This window comes from Dromiciops gliroides, chromosome 6 (genome assembly GCF_019393635.1).
Source record: "Dromiciops gliroides isolate mDroGli1 chromosome 6, mDroGli1.pri, whole genome shotgun sequence".
NCBI lineage: Eukaryota > Metazoa > Chordata > Mammalia > Microbiotheria > Microbiotheriidae > Dromiciops > Dromiciops gliroides.
Window position 1 is genome coordinate 53,097,299 of NC_057866.1, and position 10,836 is coordinate 53,108,134.

General features: G+C 47.5%; 1 protein-coding gene across 1 annotated transcript in view; it reads right to left on the reverse strand.

The window, feature by feature from the left end:
• MICAL2 (microtubule associated monooxygenase, calponin and LIM domain containing 2) overlaps window positions 1-10,219 on the reverse strand; it is a 266,678-nt gene extending 256,459 nt beyond the window's left edge. The window contains exon 1 of the mRNA XM_043972497.1: window positions 10,143-10,219. The gene's annotated coding sequence lies outside the window, so the exon portion shown is untranslated. The remainder of the gene's footprint in view (window positions 1-10,142) is intronic.
• Between the last annotated feature and the right edge of the window lie 617 nt (window positions 10,220-10,836).

Here is a 10,836-nt window from a genome sequence, read left to right on the forward strand (position 1 = left end):
TTGCAGATGACAAAACTGAGGCAAGCAGGGTTGAAGTGATTTGCCCAGCTGGTATTTCAGCTAACCCGAGTCCTAGGAAGGGGGGAGGGAGGATGCTGAGGGCCATTCACAGTTTGTTGGAGCAGGCCCCATGATAAATTCCAACTCTATTGCTGAGATGGGAACGGTTTGCTCTCCTGTTACTTTCTCTCAGTCCTGCCTTCTGCATGCATAGCATCCATTAAAGGGCTTTGGACATGGCATGTACCCAATTAACAGCTATTAGACTGAGCTGTGGCTGAGCCACACAGGGTAGGCGGCATGTGAAGACCAAAAGAACAAAGGAGGAATATTTGTCCATCAGCACGAACACACTTTGTTGCATTGCTTGTTCACACACTCCCCTGCTTTGAGAGCAGCCAAGGAAGAACAAGGAGACAGAAAGCATTCTTTCCCAAAGGGGAACAGGGTTTCTTTCTAATCTCACAGAAATATCTGAGGCATATCAGATGCATGGCCCAGTGGGTAGTGCCTGGGTCTTGGAATCAGAAGCCCCTGGGTTCACATCCTGCCCCTGATGCTTATGACTATGAGCACATCACTTAACCTCTTTTAAATCTCAGCTTCCTCCTCCATATAAAGGAGTTGGACAACATTGCATCTAAGGCCCCTTGGAGCTCAAAATTTATGAGTCTGTGAGCTGGAAACCTAGGCTGACGGCCTCAATTTCCCTGGCTGCAGTCCAACCTAGAAGCAGAAGGAGGTCAAAGCATTGTATAGTACAGACACTCAAGGATGTAGCTGTTTGGTCTTCTCGCTGGGAGTCTGGGCAGTAGGCAGCCAACACTTAACAAATCAGAGCTCCCATTGTGAGAGAGGGTCTGACCCAATACTTTGTTTTTCTAGGGCAAATAAGCCAACTCACCTGCAAGTCCAAAAGGGAGTTAAAAACAAATTGTTGGGGGCAGCTAGGTGGCACAGTGGATAAAGCACCCACCCTGGATTGAGGAGGACCTGAGTTCAAATCCAGCCTCAGACACTTGATACTCACTAGCTGTGTGACCTTGGGCAAGTCACTTAACCCTCACTGCCTCACAAAAACAAACAACAAAACAAATTGTTTTGCTCTTTCATTCAATGCTTCCCCTTAGCCTATTCAGCTTCCCCCCCCCCATAACAAGCCTGTGAGATAAATATCACAAGTGTTATCATTTTCCCCTTTCTACAAACAAGGAAACAGGAGGCTCTAAAAGTTTAAGTGACTTGCTTAGTGTCACAGAGCTAACCAGAGCCTGAGGAGGATTTAAATTGGACTTCCTGACTCCACATAAAACACTCCATCTGCTGCACCACGTAGCATCTTCTCCAGTAGTAGAGGGGAAGAGGGAGCTTAAGCCTTTCCAACTGGGTGTCCCATAGGCATCTGAAACTCAGTATTTCTTTAAAAAAAAAGAGCTTATTATCTTTCCTCCTAAAACCTTCCCTTCTTCCAAGTTTCCCTATACCAACTGACCCAGACTCAAAAACTGGGTGTCAGAGGGGCAGCTAATTGGTTCAGTGGATAGAGAGCAACAGTGCTGGAGTCAGGAGGAACTGAGTTCAAATCCAGCCTCAGACACTTACTAGCTGTGTGACCATAGGCAAATCACTTAACCTTGATTGCCTAAAAACAAAACAAACAAAACAACCCAGGTGTCATCCTCAACTCCTCTTACTAAAGCCACATATATCTGAGGCACTGCCAAAGTTGTCAGTTGTCCATTCACACCATCTCCCTTATTCACACCCACTCATGTAGCCACCACCCTAGGATAGTTCCTCACCACCTCTCAGCTGGTCTACCCCAATAGCCTTCTGATTGGTTCTTCTGTCTGGTCTCTCCCAACTCCAATCCATTCTCCATTCAGGTGCCAGGACTCTCCAGCCACTTGGTGCCCTCCCTTCCAAGACAACCTCCTTGTAATTAACATGTCTCCCTCCATTAGAGTGTGAGCTCCTTAAAGAAAATGATTGGTTTTTACCTTTCTTGGTAACCTAAGGGCTTAGCACAGTGCCTGACACATAGAAACTTCAAAATACTTATAACTGATTGGCTCAGGGCCTGCCTTGGAGTCATACTTGTTATGTGGCTGACAAAACACAACTTTCAGGCCAAGGCTCAAAGACTCTAGGGCTAAGACTCGAAGGGATCCGTGAGTTTTACTTTTGAAAGGAGTGGGTGGCCATCACAGCAAAGAAATCACAGGTCCAGATCCATTCCTCAAAGATGCAAGGATCCCTCTCCTGATCCAAAGCCTGATAGAGCCCTGATATCCTCCCGGTTCCCATGAAAAATACTGCCACCAACTGGGACCCATTATTCAAAGCAACTCCGCAAGAACAAAAAGAACCCAGGGGGATTCACCTCCCCTCTGGGCTAAAGGGCTGGGAAATCCAACACCTGTCTATTCCAGGAAGGATTTCCTTTCCTCATCCTCCTCCCCCAATTCTTGCTGCTTCGAAACCTCAACTAGCAAACAAAGTAGACATGGGTCAGTTGCCACATCTGTCAGAATGGCAGAACAGCAAGACTGTCCATTGCCAGAGAAAAGCCACCCTCCATCTTGCCCAGCCCGGCCCATGCCGCCATCTCTCACTCCAAAGAAAAAGCATCAAGATGAGAGTGGATCACTGGGAGATGGGAGACCCAGACTGCACCCAGAGACCAACAGTCTCAGTTCTCTGAAAAGAAATCTTGCTACATTTGGGCAAGAATGCTGTTGCTACAGTTGTCTTCATAATCCATAACCTTTGGGCGAACTGCATTGAGGTAGGGATTTGAGAAAACAAAACAGAAAATTCCCTGGCCCTTAGAAGTGATTAAAGTTTGTCCAGTTCAGTCAGCCAAAAAAAAAAATAATCTAAAAATATACACTTAGCACTAAGTACTCCAACCCCATTCCCCAAACTCCACCCCAGCACCACTGGGTTTTCTGGTAGGAATTCATAGAAACCATGAAGTTGGGCAGCTAGATGGCCAAGTGGATAGAGCACTGGCCCTGGGAGGACCTGAGTTCAAATCCAACCACAGACACTTAACACTTACTAGCTGTGTGACCCTGGGCAAGTTACTTAACCCCAATTGCCTCACCAAAAAAAAGAAAGAAAGAAAGAAAGAAAGGAAGGAAGGAAGGAAGGAAGGAAGGAAGGAAGGAAGGAAGGAAGGAAGGAAGGAAGGAAGGAAGGAAGGAAGGAAGGAAGGAAGAAAGGAAGAAAGGAAGGAAGGAAGAAAGGAAGAAAGGAAGAAAGAAAGAGAAAGAAAGAAATTAGAGAACTAACCTTTTTTTTTTCCCATGAAGGGGGTATGGTGGGCTTGGTAAGTAACTAATGAAACAAGCCTTCCACCCATCTCAACCCCCATTTTTAGAGCAAGTCTGTGATATGTTAAGAGTTTTGTCTAGTAGAAAGAATACCAAACTTTAAATGAGGAGACCAGACAGCTGTGTGACTTTGGTCAAAGTTACTTTCTCTCTGGGCCTCAGTTTCCTCAAATGTAAAATAAAGAGGTGGGGATGACATATCCTCTAAGGTCACTTTCCAACTGTTCCTTTCTCTAGATCCATCATTCTAATTCAACAAGCATTCATTCATCAAGCAGCCACTACATCCAAGGAACTATGGGAGTTACTAAGAGAGCCAAAGTCAAAGAAAGGCCCTGGTCTTCAGAGTTCCCTGGCTCTTGTACATAGGCAGGGAAGATACAAAGAGTGTGGGTACGAAAGGTTAATGGGGTTTGGGGCAGAGAGAAAGACCTTCTGGCCAGAGAATTTTACAAATCACATGCATTAATCGTGGCCAGCCCTTGGGACAGATGGGGACATGCAGCTCCAAGGAGAAGAAACTGGGAGAGAGGACTCGGCTCAGAATGAGCTTTACAGAGAGCTGAAACAATCTGGGCCATCAAGGCCTTTCGGCAACACATCCCTCCTGCCCCACTGGGGGTTGGGAGAATGCATGCCTCAGCACTTTCAGAAGGAGCTGCTTATCAGCCTCAACCAGCCGTGTTTACAGTTTTAAGGAAAGCTGGAGTAGAGAAAACAGAAAAGAAAGGTAGCAGGGTGGGCAGATTGGATCCTGAAGCCTAGAACCAATAAAATATTATCTGTTCTCCACAGCCTTCCCTCTCAATCTCCCGGATTTCCAGCAAAAAAGGGGGGGGGAAGGAATCTAAGTTCTATTCGGGTCTAGAACATTGTAGTCCTATATCCAAAGCTAAGCTGACCCACTCTTATCAGCAGTTCTTTATTTCCCATCCCACGGCCATGCCCATCCCAGTTATCCCACATTGTGACAGCTATCCTAGGAGGGACAGCATTTGGGGTTCAAGGGATTTTCAGGTTTTGGAGTATCCCTTCCTTCCTGTTATGTGCAAAAAAAAAAAAAAAAGTGTGTTTAATGTCCACGTCTATGCTTAATAAAATCCAATCAAGTCTAGCATTAGGAAGACCTCGTTTCCTGGAACCAAGAAAGAAATGAAGCTCTCAGGAAGGAAGGGGAGGTGGTGGAACCAGTAAGGAAGGAAGACTACATATTTCATGCCTTCCCTTTCTCAACCCACCCCCCCCCTTATGTCTTTTAAGGAATCTTCTGTGTGTGTGTGTGTGTGTGTGTGTGTGTGTGTGTTTCCTCATAATGAGGTGAAACTCAAGGTTCAAACATAAGTCCTACCATCTAATCATAAGTGTGTATTTCCCCCAAAGTGCAGCCAGCCAGCTCAGACTCTTCCAGATAGATTGGCCAAAGTCTATTAAATGCAACTAAAAAAAGAATGAGTTTTGAAGATTGTTCTGTGTAGCTTTTACTAGGTAAGTTTTTGGGTTTTTTTAAAGGCATTTTATCAAGGTTGCAACTGAGGAATGGCTGAATACATAGTGGTAAATGAATGTAATGAAATATTATGCAGAAATATGATGAATTCAGCAAAATATGGGATGATCTGTATGAACAGATGCAAAGCAAAATAATCAGGACCAGAAGAACAAAGCACTCAATGAGGATGACAAACAAGGTAATTGAAAAGATCTCTCAAAGGAAGGGGAATTTTGAGTAACTGAAAATCCAGAAATGGTCCCAGAGAACAGATACTGAGATGCACCTCCTTCCTCTCTACAAAAGAGTCATTGTGATACATAGAGAAGAGTATGTGGTCTTCAGTCAAGAGGACCAGGGTTTGAAATATCTTTTAGACAAGTAATTTAACTCCCTTAGTTTCCTCATTTGTAAAAATCAGGGGGTCAGAGAGATGGTTTCTAAGGTCCTGTCTAGCTATGATCCCATGACTCCCAGGTCAGAAGGAGGCATAAACTGTTAGATTTCTGTCCCAGAATCAGCTGTTTTTGCTTACCTACCCTTCTTTGTTCCAAGAGATGGGTCTAACGGAGGAGAAGAAAATCTCTAAAAAGGACTATGATATATAAAATAAAAGACTTCAGTAAAATTTCTTTTAAAACAAAAAAATAGGGGGCATCTAGGTGGCGCAGTGGATTAAGCACCAGCCCTGGATTCAAGAGAACCTGAGTTCAAATCTGGCCCGAGACACTTGACACCCTGGGCAAGTCACTTAACCCTCACTGACCCTCAAAAAACCAAACTTAACAAAAAAATAAATGTGAAGCCTTTTCAGTAGTATTGAATTGAACAATCCAACATCAGAAGCCCACTTTGACCTGATTTTACATACAAAATCTTCAGTGCTACTTGGGAGGTTGGTGGATTGCTTGAGCTTGGGAGTTCTAAGCTTGGGCAAAGCTAAGTCACTCAGGTGCCTGTATTAAGTTGGCATAAATCACTATAGTATAAGTTACTCTAATGATTCACTCCTAGTGGGGAGGGAGTCACCTGGTTAACTAAGCCCAGATTGTAAAAGGAACCGGTCAAGGGATCAGGCTCACTAGTGGCTACTGTACTTTGAGCCTGGACAAGATAGGGAGACTCAGTCTCAAATAAGGGGGAAAAATCCTTCAATCCTGAAAATAGCCCTTGGAGAAAGAGAGGTCAAGAATTATTTTAAGGGTTATTTGAAACAGAGCCATTTTACTCTTTCCTGTTTTTATCACTGCATCCCCATTGCCTGGGCACAGAGAACGGGCTTAATACCAGTTGATATGTCTAGGCCCCACTGCCCGGACGGCTCAAACACCCCCCCCCCAAAAAAACCCAACATTAATGAATTCTATCTTGTAGATTTAAAGCTGGACCAACATCTTATGCTGTATACCAAAATAAAGTCAAAATGGGTGTAAGATTTAGACATAAAGGGTGATACCATAGATAAATTAGGAGAGGAAGGAGTAGTTTATCTCTCTGATTTAGAACTGGACAGACCTTGGAGGTCATCTTGCTCCCTGAGGGTAGAGAGTGTCTTTTGCCCCTTTTAGTATCCCCAGTGCTCAGAATAGTACCTGGAACACAACAGATGTTTAATAAATGTTTATTGATCAATATGAATGATTTTACAGACGGAAAATGAGGCCCAGTCAGGTGAAGTTATCCAAGAGTTCAGAAATGGTAGGGCTGAGATCGGAACTTGGGCCCTCAGGCTCCTAGTTCAGTGCTTTTCCCCCTTCAATTGCATCTTTTTTCTGAACCAAATTCAGATGAGACTTTTAAAAAAAGTCAACCAATGCTAACATTCTGTGACTATCAAGCCTAGGGCTAGAAGTCACCAGAGATGGGAGAGGAAAACCCAGTTTGAGTAGGAAGAGAACTTGGAAAGAAGCATCTTTGAAGCCCTTCATTCCTGAGGGCCCCAAGGGATGGAGAATGGGAGGGAGAAGCTAGGAGGGAAGGGGAAGAAGAGAATACAGGATTCTTCCAACCAGCCAGTTGGTACATAAAGTGTTTGGTCTATAACATTATAATTACTGAGGCCGATTAAGTCAAACTTCAAAGCTAGGATTCCAATGACATCAGCCCCCATCAGCCCCGCGTATAAGCTCACAGCCCTCTCAGCTCAGCCACAAACCAGTGTGGCAAGGCTGAGCACACCAAATATTTCTACTATTATTGTAGTATGTTTATAAGCTGATGATTACTTTAGTCAGTCCACACATGCTCCTTTTTTTAAACCTCTTATCTAAACACATGTGCAGGCCTCTGCCCTTGTAGACAAGCCAGACAACAGGGTTGGCATTAGCAGCACATATAGTCTGGCCACCAAGCAAGCCAGTGGGCACACACCAGGGGGAAGGGGATTTCCTGACACAAAGCCTTCCCATCATGCCAGATGATCCCTGAGCGCTCTTCTAGCTCCCATTTGAAGAGTGTGGAGGGGCAGTATAGCCCAGTAGAAATACTGGACTTAGAGTAACAAAGATCATGGTTCAAATCCTATCTCAGACACCAACTAGCAGTGTGACCCTCGGCAAGTCATATAAGTTCTTTCAAATTCCTCATCTACAAAACTGGAATAATAGCACCTCCCTCACACAATTGCTGTGAAAAATCAAATAAGAAAATATGTAAAGTGCTTTGTAAACCTCAAGGCATTGTGTTGTTGTTGTTGTTAACAGATTAGTAGCAGGTTTCCCTAAAGAAACACATTCAGAAAGGCCTAGAAAGACTTCTACGAACCGATGTATACTGTAGTGAACAGAACCAGGAGAACATTGTACACAGTGACAGCAACATTGTTATAAATGACTTAACTACCCTCAGCAATACAGTGATCCAAGACTATCCCAAAAGGACTCATGAAGCATACTATCTACTTCCAAAGAAAGAACTGATATGAATGAACACAGACTGAAGTAAGCATGCTGGTTTTCACTTTCTTTCATTTTTTTTCTTTTATTCACGTTTTCTTGTACAAAATGACTAATAATTTATATAATTGGACATGTATAACCTACATCTGATTGCTTCCTGCCTCAGGGAAGGACCAGGGGAGGGAAGGAGGGATAGAATTTGGAACTCAAAACTTAAAAAACGTTTATTAAAATTAAAAAAAAAACCCACCTTCATAGTGGAAATGGTGATAGGTTAATGGAAAGAGTGCTAGGTTTAGAGTGAAGAAGAGCTAGGCTCAAATTTGGCCTCTAACCCGGCAAACTGTGACCATGGACAAGTTCCTTTAACTTTTCTCACCTCGGTTTCCTTGTTTGTAAAAGTTAAGTAATAATACACTGTGGTACTTAGCCTCACAAGATTTCTGGGAGGACTGAAATGAGCTGATTTTCAAGTGCCACAAACATGTCTACCACTATCATTTTAATCACAAGTAGCAGAGGCCACGTTGCCAATCCATACCAAGGGCAGGATCCCCACTGCCCAAGGCTGAGTCGTACTAACTGCCCACGCAGCAGCACTGGCCTACTTCCATCACAGTCTTTCTCAGGCCCAGAGAACCACCCAGGGCCATAGTGTTTACAAACACTTCCGAAGGAGAAGTCAGCCAAAGCAACAGGACCTAGCCCTGGGGAGAGAAGTAGCCTCCAGGGTTTACCAAAGATTCAACCCCAGAAATCTCAATCCTGAGGAGATCAAAAAACCCCAGCAGACCTAGCAGAGGCTAATAATCTGGGCTCCACAAACTCAGGTGCCTCTTAAAAGCCCCAGCTCTGAATGCCGAAGAAGACAAGTTATTACTCCAGGATTGCTAGTAATTAAAGATCTCAGATAGAGGCATAGGTGAGGGTGGGAGTGGGATTTGATAGGATCAGCTAAGTCTGGCTGGAGAAGCAACAAGCTTGTTAAGACTGCCGCCCCAGGGAATGAAGAAGGGTGGGGAGCATGTGCTAAAACAGGCCAGGGATGGAGAGAGGGGCGGTGCAGCTATCCTATGGCACACTAGTCTTCCTACTCCTACCCTAGGCAGACCTGCCTGTTGTGGGGTGGGGGGTAGTAATTTCATCTTTAACTGAAACCACATAAGAATATTTATATCTTAAAGCTAGATGGAGCACGGATCAGCAACAGATGTCCAAACTCCTTGCAAAACCACAAGGCCTCCAAGGTCTCTGGCAGCACCTTTAACCAATCCTACCGCCCCCCCCCCCCACACACACACACACACTACAAACCCCAACAAAAGACCCCTTTCCTCAGCATAGAAATGCTCAACGCAAGGGTTTTCTATTTGAAGAACCCAGGAATCCATGAGGCAAAGCCCACATTTTCGCTGGTTTCAGGGGCTTCTTTCTCTTCCCGGCATCACACGCGTTTGACAGCGCAAAGCCAGGCCTGGCTGCTTGGCTGCGATTGGTAAAAGTTGCCTCCAATCCTCCAGCTCGGGCCGGGGAACCAACCACAGGTGCCAGGATTAAGTAAGGCACCTCTCTGAAAGAACACTTCCTTCCCCGGGAGGCTAAACCGGGAGGTGGGTCCAGGGCGGGCACAACACCGGCTGCCACCTGGGCCCTCCCTCCCACGGAAGGCCAGGAGAGGCGCCGGGAGAGGCACCTGGAGATGGGAGCGGCTCGAGTGGGAGCCACAACCCCGAGGGACCTATCAAAGGCGGCAAAGCCATTGATATGGGGCAAACCATAACTTCCTGTTATTAAAACACGGGGGGGGGGGGGAGGAATATCCCCTGGGCGGGGAGGGCTGGGAGAGTGGAAATGAGCCAGGGCCACAAGTCAAAGGCTCAATCCGTGGGACGTCGGACATTTGGGATTTGACGGGTCCCGAAATACGCGGAGGTAGAGGATTGATACGAGACCACGCTGCTGGGGTCAAGGGGGCAGGGGGGTTGTTTGGGGTTTTTGTTTAAACAGGTTAAAGGTTGGGGAGCATCTCAGGCTGCCGAGTCTGTTTGCTTTCATAGTTCGGTTTGTTTAAAAAGGCTCTTTTCGACCTTAGGCAAGGAACTTAACCCTAACTGCCTCAAAAAGAAAAAAAGATTATATACTTTGAAATTGTTCTTTTCTCATTGAGGGAGGATCAAAGTCTCCGGGCCAGGGCAGCCTCCTCCTAGGGGGACCCTCCCCCCCTGCCCCCGGTCTTTCCACGGAGCCTTTCGGGCTTTCAAGGAAACGCTACAGCCCCCCGAAGCCCCAGCGCTGGCGGCCGCCAGGGTTGGGGATGATGCGGCCCTGGGCGCCCCCGCACCTGCATCCAGCCCAGCCCAGATTGTGACCGCTCCTCCCCGCTGCCCGCCCCGGGAACCCCGACGCCACAAGCCTTACAGGGCGCCGTGGCGCTCCGGGAGCGCATGGTTCTCGGCCTCCGGCTCCGGCTCCGGCTCCGGCTCCGGCTCCAGCTCCGCTCCGCTCCGCTCCGGCTCTCCTCCGCCTCCTAGTCTGGCCCGCGGCACCCAGACACGGCAACCGCGCGGCGGCTGGGGACTGACTGAGCCGGGAGCTCAGGACTCGGCCAGTGGAGCGGCCCCACAGGGGCGGGGCGGCCTCCCCCAGCCCGTCCTGCCTCCAATGGGAGAGCAGCCCGGAGCCCCGGCCCCGCCCCGCCGGGCTAGCTGTCACCGCGGGCCGGCGCACGTGGGCTGGAGCTGCCCCCGCTGCCGGGCCCTGGCGGAGTCCCGGGGGCGGAACTGGCCCCAGCACTAGCCCAGCCCGCTTGGGGAAAGCGGGCCCGCCCCGTTCCAAAAGCACGCAGGTAGGTGCCCCTGCCTGCCCAACCAGCGCGTTTCCCGTGAAGCTGCAGGTTTGCGCCGCCCCCGCTACCAATTGGACTAGGAATGAGTGGCGCGTCCCAGCCAGGGCGCCTGGGGAAAAGCGCAGAACTGCGGGCGCCGCGCTCCCACTGGCGGGGGTGGGAGTAGAGGGAAAGAACGGAAGGGGGGAGGATCCCAGCCGGGGGAGATGGGCGCAATCCAGACCAGGAGGAAGAAAACTAGGTCCACTAACACTGGCCTGGCGATCA